Source organism: Saimiri boliviensis, chromosome 1 (assembly GCF_048565385.1).
Source record: "Saimiri boliviensis isolate mSaiBol1 chromosome 1, mSaiBol1.pri, whole genome shotgun sequence".
In the NCBI taxonomy this organism is placed as follows: domain Eukaryota; kingdom Metazoa; phylum Chordata; class Mammalia; order Primates; family Cebidae; genus Saimiri; species Saimiri boliviensis.
This window is the reverse complement of record NC_133449.1, coordinates 233,119,519-233,146,296: the sequence shown is the minus strand read 5'-3', so window position 1 is coordinate 233,146,296 and position 26,778 is coordinate 233,119,519. Positions and strand designations below refer to the sequence as shown.

The window sequence follows — 26,778 nt, the reverse complement described above, 5'->3', positions numbered from 1 at the left end:
AGCCCCAAACCACATCCATGCCCAGCAAACTTTAATCATCAGTCTCCTTCGGCAACCTGCCCCAACTTATCTCTACCACATTAACTCATTATGCTCTTCAGATTTCAGTCTAGCTTCTAAGCCTCTGTTGTGAGGTTACTTTTAATACAGTGTACTTTTCCTCATAAAGTTGTCAGAGAAAATTTAATAGTCTCAGTTAAATTTGAATTTAGATAAACAATAAATTATTTTTAATATAAATTATCTCAAATATTGCATGGGACATTGTCCTAGTCTGTTCCAGCTGCTAAAACAAAATATTTTAGACTGGGTAATTCATAAACAGTGAAAATGTATTGCTCACAGTTCCGAAGGCTGGGAATTTCCAAGATCAGGGCCTCAGAAGATTTGCTGTCTGGTCAAGGCCTGTTCTTCATAGATGTTCTCACATGGGCATGGCAAGGAACCTCCCTTCAACCTCTTTGATAAGGGCACTAGTCCTATTCATGAGGGTGAAACCCTCATGACTTACTTATTTCCCAAAAGGCCTCACCTCTTAATACTATCACATTGGAAATTCAGTTCCAACATATGAATTTGAGAGGGATATTCGCTTTCAGACCATAGCAGACATACTTACACTAAAACATTATTTGTTGCATATCAAAAACTTAAAATTATTTGAGTGTTCTATATTTTTATTTGTCAAATCTAGCCATCCTGTTTATGAAGCTCACTACTTTTACAATTTCCTTTTTTTAAAAAAAAAAAAGAGAGAGAGAGAGAGATTTTTTTATTAATGCCAGTCTCCCTTCACCAATTTACAAACCCTAAGAGACCGAGGACAGGATTAGGGATAAATTGGTCTTCTGTTAATCTTGGTGATTGTCCCTTATGTTTGAAATAGCATCTGGAGCATAGTAGGAGCTCAATAAATATTGTCAAATGAATTGATGACCTGTTATAGAAAAACAGTATAACCATGAACAAGTTTCTTTTTTTTTTTTTATTCTAATGTTTATTTTTATTTTACATTCCAGGATATATGTGCAGTATGTACAGGTTCATTACATAGGTAAACGTGTTCTGTGGTGGTTTGCTGCACCTGTCAACCCATCACCTAGGTATTAAACCCAGTATGCATTAGCTATTTTTCCAAATGCTCTCACTCCCCTCAACCCCAGTGCGTATTGTTCCCCTCCCTTGTCCATGTATTCTCTTTGTTCAGCTCCCACGTATAAGTGAGAACATGCAGTGTTTGGTTTTCTATTCCTGCATTAGTTTGCTGAGGATAATGACTTCCAGCTACATCCATGTCCCTGCAAAGGACATGATCTCATTGCTTTTTATGGCTGCATAGTATTCTATAGTGTATATGTACCACATTTTCTTTATCTACCCTATGATTGATGGGCATTTAGGTTGATTCCGTGTCATTGCTATTGTGAATAGTACTGCAATGAACGTAACTATGCATGTGTCTTTGTAATACAATGATTTATATGATTTATATTCCTTTGGTTATATACCCAGAATGGGATTGCTAGATCATATGGTATTTCTGGTTTTAGATCTTTGAAGAATCACCACACTGTCTTCCACAATGGTAAAACTAATTTACATTCCCACCAACGTGGAAAAGCATTCCTATTTCTCTGCAACCTTGACAACATCTGTTGTTTTTTAACTTTTTAATACTCACCATTCTGACTGGTGTTTAAAGGTATCTCATTGTGGTTTCTATTTGCATTTCTCTAATGATCAGATACGTCGAGCATTTTTAACCATGAACAAGTTTCTTAACCTCTCTAAGCCTAAATGTTTTTAGCTGTGAAAAGATGATTTTGTAATCTACTTTTTAGGATTTTATGTAGCAATTACATAAGGAAAATATACACAAAGCTCCCAGCATGTTACTTCATAGACACTGTACTTTAAAAGGTGTCTTTTCTTTTGTCTCTATATTTGTCTTATAAAATGAGAGGATACCTTTTTGATGTATAAAATTCCATTTTCTTTTCATTATACTGCAATTTCAGAAGGAATCAATGTTTCCTGAGTATTTACCAAATGCAAGGTAGTCTGAAGGATTCAGCTATGCAGTTATAAAAGTCCTGTTCTCAAGGAGCATCTATCTGTGGATTGGTGACACCTAGGGCCAGCTTCATGAGTCTTTAGCCTGGACAGTCACACTAAGCTTCACATTTAGAAGAGCCCTATGTTTGGTTTAGTGTTCTGCTGTCACTAACAAGGGGGTCCATGTTTTCCTTTTGCATTGGGCCCTGCCAATTGTGTAGCTGGTCTTGTTAAGTTATGCATATTTGTATCCAGCACATGCATGCAGAGCATTGTATTTAGTCTTTACGGTAACCCTGGGCCTCTCATTACTCAGAGAACTTGTAATTTTCCTGAGATACATGGCTTATAATTAACTAAACCAAGCAAGCAGACACCTAGTTCAGTATTCTTTCCAATACACCCTGCCTGTCTTCACCTGATTACAACCATCCAGTGTGTCCAGACCTTTGAATGAGCATCTGGAGCTTTTAGAGACACCTTAGTTCTCCTATTCTGTGGTGACTGCAGTGAATCCTCACTGCCATCACTGCTCCTGCAATTGCTGAACAATTGGAACTTGAAGTTCTAGTTCTGCCTTTGTAGAAACACCAGGAACACCAGCATCCTTATTTCTAAGATGCTATCTCTTCAAATATTTAGGTTTTAAAATCTGCAGATTTGTGCAGGATAAATAGTAAACTTGGGGTGCTAAAATTTATCTAAGAGAAATATCAGAGATATTTTATTCTTTGCTTTAAATTACGCAGCTGAGTCACGCAGCACAGGAGCTTCTGCAGCAAGGAACAGCCATGCGTTTTGGCAGTGGGTAGAGAAGGTGACCCACTTTGTCATTTCAAGCTCTGACTAGCCTCTTTTAAAATACACATATTTTAATATCACTTTTTATTAGTTCTAAGAATGCCCATTTTATTGCATTTTTGTGCTTCATATCTAAGAAGTCATATTCTAATAAATCCATGGAGCCATTGTCATGTTTGCCCTCACACCATTCTTTTTAACACATGACAGCATGTTCCAGCTAATGCATATTAAACACATCACTAGCTGCATTGAACGCACAACAATTTAAGTGTAAGGATTATTACTTTTTGAAGCATCTAATTAAATTTGCAACCTGTGTTTCCTGTTGGCCATATCCATGTGGAGGTAGAAATTATAGACTCACAATAGCAACTGTAATCACTTCTCTGGTTCTCTTCTGACTCCAATTGTGGCATTCCCAGCCTGCTTCAAAGATCCCTCACTATTCTTTAAGTCCTTGGGGATTGCTCCTGTAGTCTTTGTCCCCTGCTCTTGTCCCTGCAGCAACATTACCACAGTGTTGTCCAGCCTGCCTCTCACTGCCCAGAACACCTTGGCTCCAGTGTTGTGGAATCTGCTGATGCTGCCCTGTGCTCTCAATGTCCCTGGAGAGTTTAGACAATATGGGAATGTATGAGGGCTGGTGTATGGACACTCTAAGTGATACAGTGCCCTGTATTTATAATCAGTTCTCCCCCTCTGATGCAAGGCCGTTGTCCTAGGACCATAAATAATGGGCCTCAAATTGCCTTTCACTCAGAATAAGCTTTCTAGGAGACTTTTTTTTTTTTCTGAAGCCTACAACAGCTCATATTCCCAGGTGGTCTCCCAACTAAGTACTAATCAGGCCTGACCCTGCTCGGCTTCCAAGATGAGATAAAATCCAGAGACTTCTTGGCCCTTCCCCTTCTAGACATGCACAGAGGGATCAGAATACTAAGATAAATCATCAGAATTTTGTATGTTTATTGCATCATTATTTGTAGTGGTGAAAAAATGGAAGAAGCTGTATGTCTGTCAGAGCCTGATCACGTTAATTATGGTTAATCCAAATAGTGAAATACTACACAGCAACTGAAATGAATCAAGTGAACCTACATAGTAAAATGGAAGTATTTTGAAGATGTTCTTAATATAGGAATTTATGACCAGAATATATAGTATGATTCTACTAAAAAGAATTTCAGGTATATTACAGAGTCTGGAAGAATAAAGACCAAACTTTCTTTTGGGGATATGGAAAGGACCTTACATAGTTTACTTTACATATTTCTGAATTGAGTTTTCAACAATACGCACATATAACTTTTGTAATTAAGGCACTAGTAGAGGTGGTAAATATTAATTTCAATATACACCTGCAATGCTATTTTTCTAACATGTATACATATTGGTGTTCTTGTGGCTTAGAAAGCAGTACCAGTTTTTCCTCATGGATATTATTCCAGGCAATAATGTAAGTCTAAGTTGTGAGGACATAAATTGCTTTGGTACTCAGTAAAACTATTTTCATTTTTAATGAAAAAGGAACATAGCTGTAAACATTCAATACAGTGGCCTTTGAGCAGGGGCTGCTTATTGCTGACTTAGGTCATTAGAGCTGAGGATAGACCCCCATTCCTCCACTCTCATCCTCAATAAATCTTATTTGTCCAATAGCTGTCAAAAGCCTGTATTAATACTTGAAATATTTTGCTTTTAGGCACACTTTTTGCTGTACTATGACTGTGTGTTTGATGGGATTGGAGATTGGCAATTTTTTATCTTCTCTTTCTGAGGGCTGGGAATGTTCTCCCTCCTCCCATCTCTTCTTCCCCAACTCCCACCATACAGATGTTTATCTATGGAAAAGTCTCCTAATCATCCTTCAATCCTCAGCTCAAAGAGGATTGAGACTCCACAGCTCTCTCTCAGTCTCTCCTTGGCCCCTTGCAGCTCCAGCCTTGGAGTGCTTCTCATATTGTGTCATGGTGGCTGCTTTATGAGTATTTTCCTGCTAGACTGTTATAACTTGAGGAAGAGGCCAAACCACTGAGATCTTTGTAACTCCTGGCACTGGACACACAGGGCTGGAAGTATTGTAAATTATTTTTAAACCTTTTTGTTAAAGCATATTATATAGAAAGAAAAGTGCGTGTTTGATAAAGGTACAGCTGAGTTGATTTTCACAAACTGAACACATCTCTTTATAAAACACCCATCAAAAAACAGAGATAATATTTCTAATGTGCCAGAGGCCCCTTGCCTGCTCCTTCTAGTAATAACTATTTCCCACTGTCCTGACTTCAGTCCTTTGGATGTGCTTATCAAGTTCTCCCTCTCCTGCTCTGAGTTCCATTGCTCCATGCACAAGGTCTGAGAAGCTGCTTGGCAGTGCCTTGCTACTGCCAATGGACATGCAGGTGGTGTGACTGTGTCCAAAATACTGTTCGGGTTCCTAGAACTTCCAGTCCACAAGGTATCCAGTCCACAAGGTAGAGGCAGAGAAAACAGCCCCTAATTAATTGCACACATAGCTGTCTGCACTGCAATGCAGCTTGGCTTGTGACCTAATTCTAAGCCCCTCATGAGCAATTCTGTCATTTGACCCCACCTCTTGTCCAGAATTTCACAAACCTGTTCCTGCACAGTCCTTTAGACTCAGGCCTTATTCATCTTGCCCTCCAAACTGGAACCAGCTCCATTGAGTCGTAATGCAACAAACTGACTTCCAGACTCTTCAAATTTCTCTTCTGTCAGCTGGCTTCTGAGCAGCAGTCGTCTGAATAAAACTCATTGCATTCATCCCTCTCTCTGTACTAAATATTCTGAATTCTTATTGCCAGACCAAGAAAACTCAACTGGCGAACCCTGGACTCTCATGAAATTATATTTTCCCCCTTGTAGACTTGCTTCTAATGTCTTCTTTCTCTTTGGCATCACTATTCCAAGGAACAGTTTTAAGAAACTTCTCATATTTATTTTAAGGATGTTGCCCATTATAATACCCATTGCCATATTCATTACTGTCTATTTAAGAAATGTTTTTGGAGCTGGGTGCAGTAGCACACACACTTGTAGTCCCTGCGAGGCCAAAGCAGGATTACTTGAGCCTAGAGTTCAAGACCAGCCTAGGCAACATTGTGAGACCCTGTAAATAAACAAACAAGTAAATAAATAAATAAATATCTTTGGAGTTTCAGCACTATAAGAAACTGAGAGTCTCCTGAGCACTGATTTTGTTTTATCAATTAAATCCATGATGGTATAATTTTTATCCACAGAAAACATAGATCATGAATATATAGCTGGATCAGTTTGACAAGTGTATACATCTATGTAGCCAAAAGCGTATCTTCATTACCTTAGAAAGTTCCCTGTATCCCTTTTCATTCATTTCCTCCTTTCCCAGAGACACTGTCCTAATTTTTATCACCAAAGATTAGTTTTGTGTTTACTTGAAATTTAAATAAAAGGAACCATACAGTGTTCTCTTTAACATAGTATTTTTGAAAAGATTCATGTTTTTATGTGTATCAATAGTCAAATCTTTTTATTACTGAAGGCATAGTATTACATTATGTGAATATACCACAATTTGTTTCTCTGTTTATCTGTTGATAGATATTGGAGTTGTTTACAGCTTGGAGCTGGTAAAAATAAACTATCTATGAACATTTTTGTGCATGTTTTGCTATGTAAGGTAATATTCACAGGTTATGGGGATCAAGAAATGAATATATCTTTGCGGAACAATTTTTCTGCATACCACATCTTCTGTATATCTTTTATGATGAGGTGTCTATATATTTTGCCATTTTTCAATTGGGTTGTTTTCTTATTGTTGAGTTTTAAGAGTTATTTGTATATTCTGGATACCAGATATGTGTTTAATAAGATGTGTGTTTGCAAATATTTCCTCCTAATGTGGCTTGTCTTTTTATACTATTGACAATGTCTTTTGATAAAAAAGATTTTTAAATTTTAATAAAGTCAAATTTTTGTTTTTTTTTCTTTTCATGGATCATGCTGTTGGTGTGGTGTCTAAAAATCTCACCAACACAAGGTTATGTAGATTTCCTTCAATGCTTTCTTATAGAGACTTTATAGTTTTACATTTTATTATTTGGTCTGTTATCCCTTTTGAGTTAATTTTTGTTTAAAATGAAATATACAGTTTCAGAGGCTTTTAAATTAATAGACTTTATATTTTTGGGTGGTTTATAGAAAAATTAAAATAAAGTACAGGGTTCCCAGTTACTCCTCCCCTGCTAGTTCCCAGTTCTTGCCTTAGTGTAGTCGATTTGTTACAATTGATGAGCCATTGCTGATACATTATTGCTAACTGAAGTTGTAGAATTTCATCAATATGCCTCTGATTAATTAACAAATTAGTGTCTTTAATAAAGGCTATCCAGAGTTTTAGTTTTTTCTTATGTCAGCTTTAGTATGCTACCTTTCAAAAAAGAAATTTGTCAATTTTATCTGGGCTGTCAAACTTATTGCATAGTTATTTATCATCACTAGTTTGTTTTTATCTTGTAGACTCTGTGATTCTTGTATCTAATTATATTTACCTCATTGCTTTGACTTCTCAGGTCAGTCAAGTTTTTGTAGTCTTACAAAGTCATATAGCATTGTCCAAAGACCTTTAAAAATATATATGAATTATTTAAGAATAATTTCTATTTCATTAGAACATGAAAGATCAGTTGCCTGTGGTTATATACAAGGTTTTTTAAAACTCATAATTTATTTTCTTTGTCATTGAATAAAAGCCCTAAAAATATCAGAACATTAATAACTAGATAGAATAGTATATTTAGTTAATTTTTAAAATAGCTAAGTGATAGAAGCCAAGTTTGTGGAAGATACCAATCCTTTTGAAAGCACAACTGTTGATAAAAAAATGAATTACTCATGGGTTTTCTTTGGGTCTACTCATGACTTAATGCTATATATGTTTAAAATCTAAAAGGATAAATGACTTCTGATTTGAATTTTGATAACAAAGGCTTTATTTTGTGAAAACTATGGGCCTTAATCCTTATTGCATCTCTGTCTGCTTTTGCATTAATCTGTCAGGATACAGGAAACTTTGCATATACTATCTTTCCAAGTGATTGTAGGGTAGTGAATTCATGAAATACACATTGGTATGATTTGTTGAAAGGTTTTTCTAATACCCAGCAACTCATATGGCTTGGATTAAGCATTTATGTTTCTATTACACTGGTTAACTTCTATCTGTTCCCTAGATTTTACCCATTACTTCTTTTTCCTAATATCTATCCATTTCACATCCAATATCATAAATTTCTTATTGGCTTTTCCTATTCTTCTTTTAACAATACTTGCATTCTTTATGCTGAAAAAACAGAACAGTCTCATGTGATATATCAGACATTTATTGCCACATCATGCTGCTTAATCAACCACTTTAAAAGTTAGTGACATAAAGGAACAGTCATTTGTTTTCATCCACAAATTTGTAAATTGTCCAAGGGCTAGGTGGTCTAGACTGAGCATGGCTGGAGTTTTTTCACGTTGCATGTTGAAATCAGGTCTTTTATCCTCCTGGGTTAATAGATAACCCAGTTCATATTTTCTGTGTGGAGGTAGCAGAAGTATGTGAAAAGTGAGCAGAAATATGCCATGGCTTGTGATGGTTAGTTTTATGCATCAACTAAACTGGGCCATGGGATGCCCAAATATTTGGTTAAACATTATTTCTGGGTTTGTCTGTGAAGATATTTCTATAGATTACTTTTTGAGTTGGCAGACTGAGCAAAGCAGATTCCTAGCCTCACCCAATCTGTTGAAGGCTTGAATTGAATAAAAGGCTGAGTAAGAAAAAATTCTTTCTCTCTGCCTGTTTTTCAGCTGGGACATTGATCTTCTACCTTTGGATTCAGGCTTTGATTTAAATTATACCATTGGCCCCCCTGGGTCTGCACTTCCCAGCCTCTATTATTGCATGAGCCTATTTCTTACAACAAGTTTCTTTATTATATCTCTCTATATTTATATCCATAAGTGTCCTTTAGGTTGTATTTCTCTGAAGCTACTATCTGCCTCTTAACCCTAGACTCATAGCTGGTGCACTGCCACTCAGCCCACATTCCATTGACCAAAGACCTGCAGTGCACAGGACGGTTCCACATAAACCAAGCCTTGCCTTGCATATCGCACCATTTTCCAATGTCCCACCAGATATCTACTTAGATAAAAAATCTAAATCCCAGCACTTTGGGAGGCCGAGGCGGGTGGATCACGAGGTCAAGAGATCGAGACCATCTTGGTCAAAATGGTGAAACCCCGTCTCTAGTATAAATACAAAAAAAAATTAGCTGGGCATGGTGGCGCGTGCCTGTAATCCCAGCTACTCAGGAGGCTGAGGCAGGAGAATTGCCTGAACCCAGGAGGCAGAGGTTGCGGTGAGCCAAGATTGCGCCATTGCACTCCAGCCTGGGTAACAAGAGCGAAACTCCGTCTCAAAAAAAAAAAAAAAAATCTAATAACTTGGGCCTACAATTGAATTGTTGTATATATAAACACAGTATCTTTCGATATGTTGTAAATTTGATACGTTGTAAATTTTCCAGGTGTTTAACTACTTGTAAACCAAGAGAAGACTATATATTATTTTGTTTAAAGTCTCACTGAGAATTGTTCCTCATTTCTGCAAATCACATCACCACTGGTAACAAGCCCTACTTGTGACATTAAGTTGCTAATAAGCCCACCTGTATTTGCCTACATTGGTATTTGTTGCATTTGTGATGATTCTACACTTAGGTATTAGCATCCCATGTCTTCATTTTGTGTTTGAGAGCTGTTACACTGGAACATGTACATATTTTAAAACGTAATTTATTATTTCTTCTGTTTCCCCTTAAGGCATTATGTTGATACTTTAAATTTATGTGTAGAGGTAGATTACCTATGAATATTATTTAATAAGGCATTGCTAAATATATGTTATTACTAGGTGCTTTTGAACATCTGTAAATCCTCTGTTTTAGACTACATTGTAGTAACCTGACATATTTGGAGGTGGGAAAGGAGCAGGCTGTAATACAGAGAGCTCTTCTATCTTAGCATGTGTCTGAAGGGAACATGTTCCTTCCATGAAGACAGTCCCATTATTCTCTCTCTGGCAGTAGTTGAGAGAGGGTAGTGTGTGTGCTGGACCTACCTAAAGAAATGGGTGGTCTGGAGAAAATGTGCAAGCCAATACCATAATTCTGCCTCTGAGACTCACCTGAAATCCAGGGAGTCTGAAGACTTGTCCTGTGAAGACCCTGAGTTTTTACTGGGCATTTCTGATTTTCATTAGTAATGAGTAGGAAAAAGGGAAGCTTAGGGAGAAAGGAAACAGGTGTTCAAAGATGGCTGCTCCAACAAGTTCGGGAGATGCCCAGTAGGAATCTGGTCGTTTCTTTCTAATACTATTCTTTAAATTCTGTTATTCTTTGAGGTCACTCTGCCAGTGTTTCTTGTGGGAATCCCTGCCAGAGTCTTCTGTGTATGGGAGTGGGAGCCTCCTGACTTGCTTCCTGAAGAGACTCTTACAAAAGAGGGGCTAAAGGCCTGGTGACTGATCTTTGTCCATAAGCTCCAGGATATTTTACTTACCTATTAATTGAAACTGATTTAAGAATGATCCAAAGGGAATAAATCAGAAGACATTGAAAGAGTGACCAAGGACTAAATAACAGATGCTGCTCTGTGTGCCTTTTTATCTAAAGCTGGAGTATTGATAAGGGCATCGCATTCTATCTGTGGCATGCAGAAGATGTTATTGTTGAAGCAGAGCTATCCTCATTTATTGATAAATACATTACAGCTAATTGTTTCTCCAAACATTCCTTACTCTGAACCTGATACGTAATGATCATGCCTGCCTTTGGCATACAGATGTGTGTGCACAAAGTTTGATTATATTCAAAGGCAGTAAATGCAAAACAAAACAAAGCAAAACAAAAACAAAAACAATAAACTGTAAAGGTTAACATCCACTTCCCAGAAAGCCTAAGGAGAAAAGCCAGTGATTAATATAATTGTGAGACATGAATCGAGGCCATCTTATACCTGCAGCTTTATTTAATATCAGGATAATTATGTGATTTTTTTTTAGTGGCAATTGGTTTTTATTACAATTATATACAGTCCTATCTTCCGTTCTGAGGTCTCTACATGATTGCACAAATGAAAATGTGTTTCTTGGGGGGAAGGGCAGAGCTGGCTGTAGTTCAGGAAGGCCCAGGTGCCTGGCTTCTCCGAGGGAGCGAGCGCCCGTCTCGCCACGGGATTAGCTGAACCATTAAACGGCAAGCGAGGGCATCAGAAGCGCAGCATGGTTTCATTGGTCTGGGAGGACGACGGGGCACGGGTGGGATTGGGGCTGGGGACAGGCGCCTGAGGGGTCCAGGGCTGAGCCCAGGGAAGGAGGGGGACAGCAGACACCAGGGGGACCGCAGCTCCTCCACGGAGGAGTCGGGAGGCAGTAGGAATGCTAGCGCTGGCCACGCGTGGTAGTCAAGACCCTCCGCAAACACACCCTGGACAAGGCGTCTGTCCTGGAGAGGGGGCTGGATAGGGGCTTGAGCCCCGAGGCTTCACTGCCTTCAGCCGGACTTGAGATCAAAGCTGAAGGCCGCTGTGCCTGGGCCTGGGGCTGGGGGCCCGGCGAGAGGAGGCCGGGTGGACAGAAATGTCAGTTTCCAGGCTGCCGCCAGGCCGCAATACAACTGAGAACAGTTCTGTCCCCTACCTGGGCTCCAAGCTGCCCTCCCAGGGCCAGAGCGGGAGGCCGGGCGTGGGCACCACCGGCACCCCGGACGCCGTCCTCCTGGCTGGAGGCGGGCGCGGCCCTAGTCCCACTCTCTCTCGTCGCTGGCGCCCTGGGGCCGCAGCAGCTTCTCCACCTGCTTCTTGATCTGCCAGTCCTCGCCCCGACGGTCGGACCTCTGCACCCCCAGGCAGCCCTCTTCGTTGTCCTCCTCGTGTCTTCCCCTCCTCGCCCTGCACGTCCATCTGCACCTGGCCCTTGACGCCCACCCCCTCCTCGCCTTCCTCCTGGGGGCCCAGCAGATGGTAGGTGGCCGCGGAGCCCTCGGGGCCGTGGCCCTCCCTCCCAGGCGAGGACGACATAGACTCGTCCTCTGACAGGTGAGATCCCGCTGCTGCTGTGCTGCTTCAGGGCTGCGCGGCTGGAGGGAGACGGTGGCTTGACCGGGATCTGCCAGGAGGAGATCTTCGGGGCTGACTGGGATGAAGGGAACTGCCTCTGATTTAAAAGAAGTGCTTTCAAGGAGTTAATTTCAGACTTGAGTTCCATGATATTCTGGGCCTCTAGAATCCAACTGGTGAATGTGGTGGCCTTGGCAGTGGCCAGCTCATGGGCGAGCTCCTGGATCGTCTGCTGCTGCAGAATCAGCAGCTGCTGGACGGAGGTGAGGGTCGTCTGGAACTGAGTCACTGTCTGGGCCACGCTGCCACTCAGCTCAGAGAGAACGACCTCCATCCTCTCCAGCTGCTTCCTGTCCTCTTGTCCGCCCAGGATGAGGGGGAGCAGGTATTTCTTATAGAGTTGGTGGAAGCCAAATGCGATGCCTGCTGTGATGATGGCCAGGGCTCCATGCCATCGGGAGCCTGCAGGGCTGTATGGCTGAGATACGAGGTGACAGGGCTGGACATGAACTACCTGTGTGGCTGGGCCCCAGGATGAAGGCTCATGCGCAGCAGTGCCTGACTGCTGGAAGGCCATATCAATCTCTTTATCTGTCAGCCCTTTCTTCTTAAGGAATGCTCTCCTGGTTGCAAGTGGGCTCTGGCGGAACCGGGAATTCTGGAGAAACTTCACTGCCCTGGCAGTCAGCACTCTCGAGGCAGCACATTTTCACTTCCTGGAGCAGAGCTTGGCTGGCTCAGCTGTTCTGCCTGCTCCGAGGACGCCATCTTCCTGAGGCTTGCGATTCTTCTTATGGGCTGACATCAGCAAAACCTGCTGGCCCTAGAAGATGTGGAGGCATTTGAGCTCTACCTAAATTGTCCACTGATGGGGATAATTTGAGCCAAGATTAAAGGGATGCTTTGCAATGAAGAACTAATTTATTTGCTCCCAGCTTTGGGGCATTACGTACTTTCTTATTACCACATTATATATTATTACCTTATTATTACCTCGTGAGTTACTATGCTGATTATCATGTCAGACAGTTGGTGTAATGTCATATTTCACTTATCAGAAGTCCCAATATGATGGAAAATAACCGTTCATACTGTATCTGATCTGCTGGCTTAGAATTTTTTTTTCTTATTAGATGATTTTGAAATTGGGTACTACAAAATTTAAAAATTGTATGATGATCTATCTTTGCCGAAGATTGAAGTGCTATGAAATGTATACCTGAGGTCTTGAGACTTCTACTGATGTTTTTGAAGTTAATTTTACTGTACCTCCTGTTTGCCATCACAGTGCTTTCTTTTGCTAGTGTGTGTGTCTTATCTTCATGTCCTGTTGCTGCTAGTGATGCGTTATAACATCTTCACTCAGGAAGTCATGACATCATTAAATGCCTTCTCAGGGTTCTCTGATCACACTGTACTTTTCTGCCTTGAAGGGTTTCCTTCTTCTCTTCCAGGATAACCAACCACTGATTTTCAGTCTGGCTGACGTATGACAACAGAGAAGTCTCTTTCATAGCAGTTTTCACTGTGTCTTTGACTGACAGCATTGGGAATCGGGATCTCTAGCTTCTCAGTGTAACAGCTTCTCAGACAACTATTGCTCTCATTCTCAGCCTGCAGGCCATTTGGGTTAATATTCACGATAGTTCAGCTTAACCCTCTATTAATGATAAGAAGGATTCATATTCTATTTTCTGATCATACCACCAAGGTTTCCTTCTTTTCATCCAAGCTGAGTATCTCATCCAAAATTTCAAGTTTAATTCTAAAAACTAATATGTGTCTGTGCATGTATATTTCTTAAGCTAACAGATTTCTTGTGTCTCAGAAGTAGTAACATTGAGGGTTGTGGTTAGATGTAAATTCTGGCTCTTATTTGAATTTTTAGAATGTGCCCAAAGTCTCTGAATGTACAACTTTGTCAGTAAATTGGCCAAAATCTTTGTAAGATGCTCAGTAAACATTTACTATATCAATTAGCCATAAAATTAGTAAATTCCTTTTAGCTTTGTTAAATATTAGGATAATAGGAAAAGGAGGCATTTTAGATAAATCATGACTCTTTTTTTTAGTTCTGGTGCATGTAAAACTGACTTTGGGTCAACTGGAGGTCAAGTTTGGCTATTTATTTGCTTATTAGCTCATAAGCTACAGGTGTGTTAAATAAAATAAATGCAGCTTCACAGTATGTAAGAAAACTAGCAACAAAACTATGTTTAATTCAACTTGGCATCAGTTATTGCCCTTAAAGAGCACTCTTTCCTATGGGATCATAAAAGGTGCTAGAGTTTCTCTGGAGATAAGAAGTCACACAAATAGTTTAATAACAGTCTTTAACTATTTAAAGGGCATATGCCAAAAGATAATGCCTACTTTCTCTTCTTAACAGGATTGAAGAAAATAGACATTAGGAGATAATTGAAATATTTTAAAAAGTGAAATAGAAGTTTTATCAATTTCAGCTAACAAATCGGCCATCTCCCTTGTGCAAGGGATATGCTATGCTAATTACAAGAACTGAGGCGGGTGGGATACAGCCCGTGATCTCAGAAGCATGCACACCTGTGAGGGAGACCTCAGCCATGTTGTCTATCAGTACTCCGCAACAGAGTGCATGCGGATTTGCAGATTCAGTAAAAGAAGTCAAGAATGCCACGGTGGTTTGAAGGCGGCAGTCTGGTGTTTGCTCAAGGTACGGTTTCTCAACCTCAACCCTACTGACATTTTGGGCCAGATAATTCTTTGTTGATGGAGGCTGTCCTGTGCATTGTAAGATGGCTTATGACAGCCTTGGCCTCTACCTACTAGATAACAGTAGCGTTTTCCCCTGCATTGTCACAACCAAAAATGTTTCCAAATATTTCCACATATCTCCAAAGTTGAGGATTTTGGGGAGTACAAAACTGCCCTCATTTGAGAACCACTGATTTAGAAAATGCCTTTTGACATTCTCCCTAAAGTGCAGGTAAGTTTTATCGTGCCAAAAGAGGGAGATGCAGGATGTATGAGGAGAGGGAATCTTGTGACTAGGGTGCAGAGGTGGAGCACCCTGGGTGATTTGGGAGGTGACAAGTGTCCTGTTGGTCTGGGAGAGAGGACAAAAACACAGGCAGTGGGGAGAGATTTAGCTGAAGGGTGGGTGAGACTCTGTAAAGGTCAGGTGTAGCCATTTGGGCTCAATTTCAGTAGAAATTACCTTTATCAGAATCACACATTTAGAAAGTTTAATTTGAAATCAGTGTACAGTGGCTTAGGGCAGAAACAGCCTTGGGGTACAGATAGCAGTTAAGAGTGGCTAATTTTCATTACTTCATAGAGAAGAAATTCTGTTCATTTGTTCTGTGAAGTGGTTAGCCCATATGTGTTTATCACATCTCTTAAGTGCTAGGCACTGCCTCAGCTGTGGGAGGTTGGACCTAGAGGACAAAGTGCCTGTTCTCAAGGAATTTACAGTCTAGAGGGGTTGAGATGGTCAATTAGAAAATAAAAATCAAAATATCAGAAGAGCTTTCAAATCATACTTAAATTCTATGAAGACAGTGCACCAGTTGATGTCAGAGACAGTAAATGTGAATAATTATGATAAAATTCATTGTAAGAAACTGAGATACAGTTTTGTTGCAAGGAAATTGCATTTATATCAACACTTATTAGAAATTCCTCCATAGGTGGCCAAAATTAGAATATATGTTCTCCTATTGACACATGACAGTCTCTGCTATGAAGAACATTTCTTTGTAAATTTATTCATTGTAGAGAGGCTTTACTGCATGACTATAGGGTCATTGAGACAGAGCAGAAGGGAAAGAAGAAAGAAGGCAACTAACATTTGCAAGGTTTCCAACACATGCTGGCTGTGCTGCTGGCCACTGGTATTTAGTTTTTATCACACCCTCAGTCCAGGCCACTGTCATCTCTCACATGGAATGATATAACAATTTCCTTACAGAATCTTTGGACTTCAGCTTTGTCCATCTTCACACTATTACCCTACCTAAATGACCTTTGTAAAACACAAAAACACCTTGTCTGTTCTTGTGTTGAAAATCACCAATGGCTGTCTCTTCGCTTAATATAAATTAGCAATTCTTTACCAGAACCACAGTGCACTCCCTGTGTGATGGCATCGTGTTCTCCCCTGCCTGCCTGGAGACTCTCCACCTCACCCTCTACCCACCCACCAGATCACCTAACTAACTCTCACTCACCCTTCAAGACTCAAGACCTTATCTTCTAAGGTGCAACTTAGGCACCCTTCCAATATGCACACTCCCAATGGGTTGTGTTATCCAGTAACAATTACTCTATGTTGTGAATGTTCATTCCCTTGTCTGTATTTTGAAAGTTCACTCTGGTGAACCCAGGAGGTGACGCAGGGCTTGGCACAATCACTATAGATGGAATGAATCAGCATTTTAGAAAGGAAAGGGCAAAATCCCAGAGAATATATATTACTTGCTCAAGGTCACAGAGCTTTAAATAGAGGTTTTATACTTGTCTGGCTTAAAAACCCAGGTTCTGCACATATACCAAGGGAATCTGTGTGTTCTGCAGAGCCATGTGAGAGCATTATAAAGACTCATTTGGCTTAGATGGTTTACTTGTAGCCTTGTTGGGAGATGTTGAATAAATATACATTATTAATTACTTAGAAAAACATGACCCTGACTTTAGCAGTCATTTTCATTGATGTGCTTCTGTGATTAACACCAATCTAGAACTGCCAAGGCTTGAGGCCTCTCTGTTTGTATCCAGAGGCAGCCTTAACATTTGGAAGAGCTAGATTTTTTACGTTTGTTTTGTTTGTTAATATTCTATTGAACATTGACACAAGTGCTTTTTCTTACAGAACCTGTTATGTGTCACTGCTTCCTCTTCCCATTCTGTTAGAGGATCAGTCCATAAGGCAGTATAGGAATGTGTAAAGGAATGCAATAATGCATAATTAAAACTGCTGAAATATTTAGTATTTTGTTTAATGGATCTCTAAAGTTGTAGCACCTTTGATTCATTATTTACCATTCTGTATTTAGTCCTCATACCTTGTCGTTGTCACTGAAATGCAAAGCAGAGAGAGAAAGGGGGAGAGAAAGGAATTTTGATATATTAGTCACCTGCATCTGAGCTTATTCCTAGTTTAAAGACTCTAGTAAATAGCATCATGTTTTTCCTGAGCACATAGAAATTTAGAGAATAATTCATAAAACAAAGTATTTCAAGTAGTATAATACTGAAATTGTCTTAAATATTAATGCCCCTTAACTATGTGTCTTAAAAGGATATATAAGGATTATAGCAAAGAAACCTAAAATTCGTCTCCTTTGGATTCTGTTAATCTCTGGAGTTTTCACCATTACCACTTCTGGCCAACCTAGATGGGTTTGCATGTCAGCCTATGGCACATAAAGACAGCCATAACTTCACCGGGCAGTTGTATGCTCTTCTAGCAATATGCTAGTTACGTATATTAAGTTTGATTAATAGACTAATAATAGCAAATATTTATTGAATGCCTGTATGCTGTTAGGACACCTAGGCTGTTTATATACATTATCTTATTTAAACCTCACAGTTCTATGAGATTGGTACAATTAAATTTTAAAGTGTTTTCTCATGAATTCCATTAAACATTTAAAGGTGAAATAACATCTAATTTAAACAAGTTCTTTTAGAATATAGCAAAAGAGGATACACTTTCCAACTCATTTTATGAGGACAATGTTACCCTAATACAAAACCATACGAAGATATTTCAAGAAAACAAAGCTACAGAAAAATATCCCTCATGAAACATAGACACAGATACCCTCAGGAAAATACTAGCAAGTTGAATCCAGAAGTGTATTAAAAGTATATACATCGTGATCAACTTTATGTAGTCAATGGAAGGCCCTAGAAATACGTTCATTTCTTAGGCGACTTTAACTCATTTGCAAACATCAGAATACAAGTCAGCAGAGAGGCGTGACAGAGTATGTGATAGCTGTGGGTAGCACTATGAGCATTTTGTAGATGGGTGCCTGTATGTGTCAGTTGTTAGCTGTTCTAATGGCAGTATTGGCCAAGCCCTACAGGAAGGGAGCTGGCCAAAGTGCTGAAATGTCTGGCGAGTCCAACAAAAAGCACAACGAAATTTCCTCAACTTACTTGATCAGAAAACAATTGAAGCTAAATTCAGGGGACAATTCACAGTTCTTATATTTCTATATTTATCAGCAACGTTTTTAAGAGACCAGGTCTTGCTATGTTGCCCAGGCTGGAGTGCAGTGGCTACTCAGAGGCCTGATAACGGCACACAGAAGCCTCAAATTCCTGGGCTCAAGTAATCCTCCTGCCTTGGTCTCCCAAGCAGCTGGGACTACAGGTGTGTGCTACTGTGCCTGGCTCCAAAAACATTTCTTCAATAGATACTAGTGAATAGGGCTTTATCAGCAACTTCTGACATAGATAATCACATCCTTCTTGTGCTAAGTATTAAGATACTCTCTAGCTCCAAACCTACCTTCCTACATTCTGTTTGCAATGCTGGAGATGGAACTCTGCAGACTATATTCCTGAGATGGCTCCATGATAGGCTCTGCAAATAGAAAATACTAGAGGGAGATTAGAGAGACTGGGAAGCTGGAGGAAGAAGAACGGGCCTGCTCTTTCTCATTCCCTTCTCATATGCATGTGGTTCTTGTGGGTGTCATATCTTAGAAAAACTTATTCACCCCAGAAGAGGCAGTTTCTTCCTATTTCAGCAGATGATTTCAGTTTGCAGTTTTTCCCACAGTTGCAGAAGCTGTCTCTCTGTGGGTTGAATAATGTCCTCCAAAAAGTCATGTTCTCCCAGAACCTCAGATGTGACCTTATTTGGAAATAGGATCTTTGCAGATGAAATTAGTTAAGATGAGGTCATACTGGATGAAGGTGGGCCCTAAATCCAAGGTGTCCTTAGAATAAGGTTATTTGATGACAGAGGCAGAGATTGGAATGACACATCTTCAAGTCTAGAAATGCCAGGGATTGCTGGCAACCACCAGAAGTTAGGAGAGGCAGGCAACAGATTCCTCCTTAAGGTCTCCAGAGGGAGCGTGGCCCTGCCACCACCAATGCCTTGATTTCAGGCTTCTAGCTTCCACACTATGAGAGGACACATTTCTGTTACTTTAAGTCATGATGATTGTGGTAATTTGTAGGGCAGCCTTAGGAAATGGATACAAGGCCTCATCATAGCCTTCTCACAGACACAAGCCCCAGGTAGCTGGCACCCTTTTTTAAACAAAGGAACCCAGGGGTTCTCTCTCAGTCTCTTGAACCAGTTGACCAGAACCTGCTTCTCAGAAGTCTGAGTTTCAGATCTGTAGGGCCCTTTCTCTAAGCTTATTTAATAATTAAAATTCATACCTTTGCTCCCCAACCCTAGAGCTTATAGTTTTTCTTCCTTGCAGTTACTACCTTTGTGATACTTCATAGTTCTCTTTTTGCCCTTTTTGTTACCTTGCTAGTAACTTCATGCTTAATAATTATTTACATTAAATTTTCTGCAGTCTCCCAGTTGGATGCTGACTTATTCACACCCTCCCTGATGCCCTTTCACCACTAATTTCAAGTGAAATTGCAGTCTCTTGGTCATGTCTTCCTTCTGCCACTTAGGTACCTCCTCAATCTTCTTTGCTGGTTTATTTTCTTCTTCCCAACCTCTTAGCCTTACTGTGATCCAGGGAGCAATCTTCTCTTTACCTCTCCTCCCTTCTCATCTTACACTGACCGTCTTGGTGATCTCATCTATCCTTGAGGCTTTAAAATCCATCTATATGATGTTGACTCCCAAATGGTTTGGTCCAGACCTCTATCCCCTGAACTTCAGCTACCTACTCAGCATCTCCATTGGATGTCTTATCAATAGCTTAAATTTAGTATGTTCAAAATCTGAACTCTTGATGCCTTCCCTGCACCTGCCCCCACCAAAACCTGCCCCATCACAGTTGATGGAAAATGCACCCTTGCCCTTTCCCTCTTCCTCTCATGCTTCACATCAGGAAGTGCTTGTGCCTCTGCCTTCAAATTACAACCAAAATGTAACCACTTCTTGCCACTCCCACTGCTGTTTTCTATCCCCTGCCCCCTCCCATCTGAACCACCTGAATTACTGAGGTAGCCTCCCACCTATCTCTTTGCTTTTACTTTTGTCCTTCTGGAGTTCATCCTCAGCATCACAACCAGAACAATCTCTTAAAAAAACATCAGATCATGTGCCTTCTCTGCGCAGATCCCTGCAGTGGCCCCTCTGCATACTCAGAGTAAAAGCTTACATCCTTACAGATGTCCACAGGGCTTTCTGTCATCTGACCCCTTCTTACCTTTCTGGACTCATCTTCTGCTCTTCTCTTTTATTACTCTGTTCCGTCTGCACTGACCTCCTTCCTGTTCCTTTAATGCACCAAACATGCCCCTGACTTAGGGATTTTGTTCTGTCTTTGGCTGGATCATTCCTACTCCATAGATCGTCTTGGATGTCTCTTTCCTCCTTTAAGTCATTGCCTGAATCTCATCTCTATGAGGCCTACCTGAATTCCCTAATTATCACAGCAACCTGCCCCCTCCCTACTCACCATCCTCCTTGCCTTACTCTTTTTTTCATAGCATGGATCATATTCTAATAAACATATGGGTAATTTTAGTACGTTTATTGTCTTTCTCCCCATGCTAGCATGTACACTCCACAAGGCAGGGTCTTGTTTGTCATTGCTGCATCTCAAGTGCCTAGAATAGTGCCTAACACATAGCAGTTTATATCTCATGAGTGTTAAAGAATGAATGTATTCACAGATCAATAGAAACTCAAAAGATGCACTTCAGGTAAAGTAGACAACAAAACTAAGTGTACAAAGGAATTAAAGACTACCAGAAGTAACCAAATAAGCCAATGGCAAAATATGCAATTGCAATATTAGAAAGAAAATCAGTCAGTAATCCAAAAATGAAGTGATTAACAAGTTTTAAAATATTCTAATTTAGGAGCAACAGAGCATTTCCAAATATGAGGATTATAAACGTTTTGTTTAATTCCAGCAATTTGAGAGTGATGAGACCTTGTTCCTTTTGTGAATTCTAAATGTTTAGTATAAAATAACACCTGTTAATATTTCTCTGACCTGTAATATACTTCAAATGGTTTAGGAAATGCTGCCATGAAATACTGACTGGCACAAGAGTCAGATTTTGCATATACAAATTTATATATAATAAGAAATAATGCAGTACACTTTTCAGATTATTCCTAATTACATTTTCATTTGATGCTGTGACAGTTAATAATTGATTACATAAGTTACACAGAGAATCTTTGAAGACCTACCCTAAGAAAGCAATTTTCTTGGCTGGGCATGGTGGCTCACACCTGTAATCCTAGCACTTTGGGAGGCCAAGGCAAGCGGATCGCTTGCAGTCCGGAGTTCGAGAACAACATGGTGAAACCCTGTCTCTACTAAAAATACAAATAATTAGCTGGGCATGGTGGTATGTGTCTGTAGTCCCAGCTACTCAGGAGGCTGAGGCAGGAGAATGACTAAAACCCAGGAGTCGAGGTTGCAGTGAGCCAAGATCGGACTACTGCACTCCAGCCTGGGCAACAGAGCAAGATCCTGTCTCAAAAAAAAAAGCAATTTTCTTTGTTATTGTTATTATCATACTTGAAGTTCTTGGGTACATGTGCATCATGTGCAGGTTTGTTACACAGGTATACACATGCCATGGTGGTTTGCTGCATCCATCACCTTGCGATCTACATTAGGTATTTCTCCTAATGCTATCACTCCCCTGTCTCCCCCACCCTTTGCTATCCTTCCCCTAGTTCCCCACCCCTGACAGGCCCCCGTGTGTGATGTTCCCTTTCCTGTGTCCATGTGTTCTTCTTGTTCAACACCCACTTATAAGTGAGAACATGTGGTGTTTGGTTTTCTGTTCTTGTGTCAGTTTGCTGAGAATGATGGTTTCCAGCTTTATCCATGTCCCTGCAAAGGATGTAAACTCATCCTTTTCATGGCTGCATATTATTCCATGGTGTATATGTGCCACATTTTCTTTCTTCTAGTCTATCATTGATGGGCATTTGTGTTAGTTCCAAGTCTTTGCTATTGTGAACAGTGCCACAGTAAACATACATGTGCACGTGTCTTTATAATAGAATGATTTATAACCCTTTGGGTATATACCCAGTAATGAGATTGCTGGGTCAAATGCTATTTCTGGTTCTAGATCCTTGAGAATAGCCACACTGTATTCCACAATGGTTGAACTAATTTATACTCCCACCAATGGCATAAAAGCATTCTTATAGCTCCATATCCTCTCCAGCATCTGTTGTCTCCTGATTTTTTAATGATCGCCATTCTAACTGGCATGAGATAGTATCTCAATGTGGTTTTGATTTGCATTTCTCTAATGACCAGTGGTGATGAGCTTTTTTTTATGTTTTTTGGCTGCATAAATGTCTTCTTTTAAGAAGTGCCTGTTCATATCCTTTGCCCACTTTTTGACGGAGTTGTCTTTTTTTTCTTGTAAATTTGTTTAAGTGCCTTGTAGGTTCTGGATATTATCCCTTTGTCAGATGGGTAGATTGCAAAAATTTTTTCCCATGCTGGTTTACTCTAATGATAATTTCTTTTGCTGTGCAGAAGCTCTTAAGTTTAATTAGATCCCATTTGTCTATTTTGGCTTTTGTTGCCATTGCCTTTGGTGTTTTAGTCATGAAGTCCTTGCCCATACCTTTGTCCTGAATGGTATTGCCTAGGTTTTCTTCTAGGTTTTTTATGGTGTTAGGTCTTACGTTTAAATCTTTAATCCATTTGTAGTTAATTTTTGTATAAGGTATAAGAAAGGGGTCCAGTTTCAGCTTTCTGCATATGGCTAGCCAGTTTTCCCAGCACCATTTATTAAATAGGGAATCTTTCACCATTGGGGAAAAAAAGCAATTTTCTTAACAGAATTTATTTTCATGGGGTTTTGTTAAAATTAGTCATTTAAAAATAATATTTAATTCTTGACATTGGTAAAATATCTACAGGTTCTCTTAAACTTTGCATTACACCTAAGTATGTAAAAATCACATTTCAGGAAAAGGTCACTTACATTTTGTCCATACAGCACAGTAGGCAAATGTTGCATATATTTGTTTTTCAGGATACTTTTTTGGATGTTGGTCTACATGGAGCACAGGGAACCTTATTTTAGGACCACTGACCTGTGATTGACAGAGAGTGGAGAATCAACAAAAGATTATGTGATGTGAACGCAATTTAAGGATTTTTTTGAGTATTTAGAAAGCATTTTTTAAAGTTATAACTTTTCAAAATGTAATAGCAAAGATATGTAGTTAAACAATAATGTGAAATAGTAAAGTTAACTTACATAATGCGGCCAGTTAAAAGAGATAAAATTGGAGTGATGTTCATTCTGTAGGGATAAAAGAGGACAGAAAAAAGGGATGAGACAAAAGAATTTGGAAGAATCACACAGAAAGGCAAAGATAGAAATATGGGATTAGAGAGTCTGTGGATCAGAAACATAGACAACTTTTGCAGAACTTGTTCTAAAGAAGTCTTTAAATTTCTATATTTTAACATAAAATAAGTACAGGTGTTCTTAAAATTGTATAATTCACCATATTAGAGGGGAGAATGTCTTTCTCTTATGCAAAAAATAAATATCTGTATTCCATGGAGGCCAAACATTTATTTTTCAATGGATAACTTTAACATCATTTAACCTTTTAGGATATAAAAGATCATGTTTTATGTTTTGGTTTCAAGCTAAAGCCTTAAATGATTGCTAATTGACCTAAGGATCAGATCAACCAAATGTGAGTCCCACCCTAAAGCAAATGGAGATAACTTGTTAGTTTCATTAATTGTGGTGAAAAAAAATTAAATTTGTTGTTTGGCATTGTGTAGACAAAGAAGTTGACTAACTTATGAGTTATCTGCTGGTGGTGCCATTTGCTATGTCAAATGAGCAGTGTCCATCTGAGATTTGAAATATCTGCCAACCTCATTTAAAGATTTGAGAGGGAATGATTACAGGGAAAACACCAATGGAATATGTTATAATTCTTCTTAAGTATAATCAAATATGGTTCATTTCACATACAGCAGGTTCTTTAGTAGGATGGGTGTTAACAGGTTAAATTGTGTCCTTGAAAAGATACGTTTAAGTCCTAACTTCCCATACGTGTGGTGTGGCCTTGTTTGCAAGTAAGGTTTTTGTTGATGCAATCAAGTTAAGGTCATTGGGGTGGGCCCTAATATGACTGGTCTCCTTATGAAAAGAGGGAAATTTGGCACAGACACATAGGGAGAAACTGAGGCAGAGGCTGGAAAGATGCACCTACAAGCCAAGGAACGCCAAGGGTTGCTGACCACTGTAGGAAACTGGGAAGAGGCAAGGAAGGGTCCTCTACAGGTGCCAGAGGGAACATGGCTCTGCTGACACCTTCCTTTCAGACTTTTAGCCTCCCGAATGGGTGAGACGATCAATTTCTATTGTTTCAGGCCATCCACTTTGTGGTATATTTTTACTTGGAAAAGTTATACTGGGGAACTAATACAGTGGTTTGTGTCTAGAAAAAATCATTTAAAACCACAGTGACTTAAGTCAACTCTGACTTTCTGTAGAAACAGAATAACAGTTAGCAGCTACATTTCATTATGACCTGTCTAGTTCTTCAGAGGTATGGCCGTCCACAGTCCTTTCAGTCACCTAACAACTGTAAGTGGTGTTCCTCTGAACCAAATTGTGTTTTCTAGCATGCATGTCCCAAAGGACTAACCTATATATTTTTGAAATCTTTAGGAAAGGAACCCTACTGAATAGGAGAGAAGATGTGGGGTTATGTCAGAACAATGAGAAGGGCTGGCTGGTGGTAGAGGCAGCAGAGAAGGAAACTGAGGAGGCACCTTTTACTTGAAGTCAAGGGTATGGAGTGTGATTTGTTGTGCTCATTGGGAAGTGGAAAGCTTGGATGGTGGATAGTATCCCTTGGTGCCTCTTCTATGACTGCAGGAAGAAGAGGCATGAATATCTTTGGCAGGAATCTACTTGGGTGGAATTGCTGCATTTTCATATGAAGTTAGCAGGCAGGGCACTCTCTCCAGCAAAGGCATGTTCCTGAAAGAGCTATTCATCTAATTCAGCAGACCCTCAGGGTTTCTGGAGTTAACATTTGCAGTTGGACAATCAAGCGCAGTCTCACGAGTCACTGACTTGTAGTAATTGTGCTGAGGCATGCATTTCATCACAGAGGCTGCAAGATTGGTGTGCACACATGAGTTCTGGGCATGGGAACCAGGCTGGCAGCCCGTCGGCACCAGCCTCACAGTGCAGCTCTGTTGTTCTCAATTTGTCTCTTATGTACATTTTATGGAGAAATTAGAAGCTGAATTCTGAAGCCAGGAGTGGGATGAAACACCTTGGAAAGCCCACGCAGTTTTGCCCACATGCCACAATGGTGCTAAGAACATGAGTGTTGGGAGTTCCACAGGGCTCAGCAGCTGAGAGAAAACAAGATTCAGAGCCAGAAGTCTTAGACATGTGTTCATATTTACTAGAACCGTCTCTGTGTGACTCTAGGCCAGTCCCAACGCATCTCTCTATCTCAATTTTTTTTTCTGTAAGATCTGCCCTAAGTATGAGGATCAAGTGAGATAACACATGTGAAATTACTTTATAAGTGTAAATGTGCAATGCAGATGATACCCCATAAATGCATATCACTGAACACCCAAGGGCTGGGAGTTGCATATTGCCTATGTTAGAATCTCTGTGTTATGTACCAGGCGAGGAACCTTTTTTGTGGGGGAGGAGAGGTGGGAAGGGATCCTAAAAGATCCTCTAAATGGAAGCAGAGTCCGTCAGATCTGTCTGCTTTGGAAGTTATTTTTTTAATGTCCTTTGAATGATAAGTTTCTTCACTAACTCTTTCTTTCTTTTGTATCTAGACCTGTCTGCCTTAAGGAATCACATATGATTTTCTTATGACAAAAGCAAAGGTGTTTATTAATGATGAATATTTTTAAATAATTCATGTGCATTATGTGAGAGAAATTGAGAGAGGGTAAAGTAAGGCACTTTTCCAGTGAGGAAATGTATTTTTGTCCTCTCCCTCCACCCTGAATATTTTCAGCAGTGTATTTCCATTTAGAGAGTGACCTATGGGACTGTTATAATTAGATTCCATTGCTGCTGATGGAGACTGGAAGACAAAGGCAGGCATCTTTCACGGCAGAAACAGTTCACTCCTCGGTGATAGCATCAAGCTAATTTGCCTCCCCAGGATTAGACCAGGAAATATCAAAGTTAATTTGCCTTCTTGGTATTATACTGAGAGGCAGTGGCATTTCTCCTGTTCCTGTACTGTGTGAGTCATGTTTGCTAGCAAGAGAAGGCCTTGGTTTTTCTTGATTGAACCTTCTCCTGTTGGCAACACCAGAAAAATGTTTTCACTCCTGATGTGTGTCATTCCGGACACTTGTCCTGGGAATGCTTGTTCTGTAAGATGCTTTGTCAAAGAGGTGCTTTCAGGTCAGATAAATTTGGGTGATGCCACCCATTTCCTTTCTTAGAAGATTTCCATTCTTCTAGGTATTAGAATTTAGCTGATAACAAAATAGGAAAAGTTCTTTTTCTCATGGAGTTTATAGCTGGCAAGAAGAGTCAGACAATGAACAAATGCAAAACATGGCATATGTTGTCAGATGGTGAGAG

At 39.9% G+C, this 26,778-nt stretch overlaps 1 protein-coding gene and 1 pseudogene across 2 annotated transcripts in view; one reads left to right on the top strand and one right to left on the bottom strand.

Moving 5' to 3' along the window:
• Positions 1-26,778, top strand: part of SV2C (synaptic vesicle glycoprotein 2C) — a 274,628-nt gene that overhangs the window by 4,675 nt on the left and 243,175 nt on the right. The window lies entirely within an intron of this gene.
• On the bottom strand, positions 11,715-12,801 carry LOC104652018 (peroxisomal membrane protein PEX14 pseudogene; annotated as a pseudogene).